The sequence below is a fragment of the Poecilia reticulata genome, linkage group LG15 (assembly GCF_000633615.1).
Source record: "Poecilia reticulata strain Guanapo linkage group LG15, Guppy_female_1.0+MT, whole genome shotgun sequence".
Taxonomy (NCBI): Eukaryota; Metazoa; Chordata; class Actinopteri; order Cyprinodontiformes; family Poeciliidae; genus Poecilia; species Poecilia reticulata.
The window spans coordinates 6,147,315-6,149,823 of NC_024345.1; the positions used below are offsets into that span (position 1 = coordinate 6,147,315).

Consider the following 2,509-nt stretch of genomic DNA (forward strand, 5'->3'; position numbering starts at 1 on the left):
AGGAAAAAGGAGAAATTGGAGAAATACCAGGGCCTCAGGGAGGAACTGGAAAAGACCTGGAAGGTGAAGACCACAGTGGTGCCTGTGGTCATCGGGGCCCTCGGGGCAGTCACCCCCAAACTGGAGCAGTGGCTACAACAGGAACAACATCAGACATCTCAGTCCAGAAATGTGCAGTTCTAGGAACAGCCAAGATACTGGAGGTGAGAAGGGAATTTTTAAAAAATATATATAGAGAGAATTATAGTGAAAGCTGTAACACTCTACTTGTGAAAGCAAATCTCTTGGGCTTCTTTCTGGCTCTCTGATCATTCTTATTGTTACACTTCCAGATGGGACATTAGAAGACAAACAAAAAAAAAAACAACATAATTTTGCTTTTGTGTTTAAATTTATTTTCTAAATAAAGGACAACAACTGGAGGAAGGAAAGTAATATTTACATGGTGACCGATAGTGTGGCTCCATCAAAAACTAATCACAGCTTTGGTTTCAGTGTAATAATAATCTAGAGGCAGCCGGTCAAAACATTTTCCATTGAGTCACACGAGTTTTTTGGTTTTAATTAAATTGCCGCTCTGTTGAAAAACAGTTAACATAAAACAGTGAAGCGTTTCCAACCTCTGAATAAGTGAAGTTATTTATTAGCTTTAAATAAGTTAAAGCACAACAAGTTAGAGGCACAACTCTATAAAACACAACCATGTTTAAAAAAACAACATCGGGTGATCCCGAACAAAACAAAAACAACTATTTATTATGTTTTATCACCTTTAGGTAACTGTGAGTCAGCAATTACAGCTTCAGACACAAATGCTTTTAAAAAAAACACTAATTGTAACGTGTCTCTATAGGACACCAGTCACATAAAGAATTATGATTTGTATTACCAAACTGCACACAGTAACTATTTTCAAATGTATTGTTATCCATTGATAGATTCATAAAACAAACAGTGGAGAAAATATCAACACCAACAACAAGGGGGTTTTAAACATCATTAATTGGAACTTATGAAACCAATAAAGTAAAATTCTTATAAGAAATGTATCACGTTAAGTGATAATACAATAAATACATCTAAAGAAATAGCATAATTCTGTTTTTGGTGGAATATATTGCACATATTTCACTATGCATGTAGACAAGAGACATTTGAAAACGAGGTGCTGCATCTTAACATGGCTTCTTTATTAAATGCTGTTAATATTTTGTAGTGATACGTGGCCATTTTATCTATTAGCTGCTTAACAATACACATTGAGATTGATGGTTTGTAATGTTTTTGAAAAAGCAAACAGCAGGAATGAAGTGCGAGATGCATTTTCTTTGTTTTCATATGTGTGTTTAGCAATGCAGGATGTGTTTGATGTGTCTTTTAACCTCATCTTGCTAAAGTCTCAGCATCAGAAAAACTCATCCATGCGTTTATCTTTATTCACACTGATTACTGCAAGTGTCTTCACAGGTTGGCATAAAATTTTTTAAAAATCACTCAGACAGCTGGAGTTGATCCAGAACGCTGCTGCTGGAATTCTGACTAAAACCAGGAACATAGAGCACATCACACAGTTCTAAACTCCTTCTGATGGCTCCCTGCAGCTCAGAGAATAGACTTTAAAATACTGATGTCAGTTTATAAATCACTGAGAGTTTAGCATCACAATACATTAAAGATCTGCTGTTGTATCAACCTTCCAGACCTCTCAGGTCTCCTGGTTCTGCTCTGCATCTAGAACCAGAACCAGACATGGAGAAGCAGCATTCAGCTTCTATGCACAACAAATCTGGAACAAACTTCCAGAAAACTGCAAAACAGCTGAGACAGTGAGCGCCTTTAAATCAAGACTACAACTCACCTGGTTAGAGTTACTTTTGAAACATAATCATGAAACATTAATCAACAATCTGATGTGTAATGATGGCAAAATGTAATGTTTAAGTTGTTGACTGTGTTCTACAACTTTGTTTTTTTTGTGTTTTATGACTTAAAGCACTTTGAGATGCGCTATACAAATAAAATTTTATTTGAAATTTGACTCGTATTTAAAAGCAGCAACATGTAAGGCTTTCTTTTGTTCTTCTAATCCCCTGGTCTAGATTCTCCATCAAATTAAATATTTAGGACTAAAAAAAATCCATCTATTTGCTATTTTCTTATAAAGCACCGTTGGTCTCCAAGTTTCCTCAATACCTGATATCAACATACAGCAGGAAAGATGTGTATTTGATACACTGCAGATTTTTCCAAGTGGTAGTATTAGTATTAGATTAGGCTTGAAAAATAAAAGCTCATCAGCCTAAAGGAGTTCCTGAGTCATAATGGATGAATTATTGTTCATCACCCATTTAAAGACTGACATCTAAGATGAAAATAATCTTTACAGATAAAATGCATTAATAGCCTAATATGTCAGGCGCTCTGCTCAACTTTATTTCTATTTTGGACATTTTTAGGAGACCATTTATACAAAACTCCCAAGTTGTCCTTTACTTTATGTGTAAACCCC

At 35.2% G+C, this 2,509-nt stretch overlaps 1 protein-coding gene across 1 annotated transcript in view; it reads right to left on the bottom strand.

Annotated features, from left to right (window-relative positions):
- zc3h15 (zinc finger CCCH-type containing 15) overlaps positions 1 to 2,509 on the bottom strand; it is a 9,439-nt gene that overhangs the window by 6,177 nt on the left and 753 nt on the right. The window lies entirely within an intron of this gene.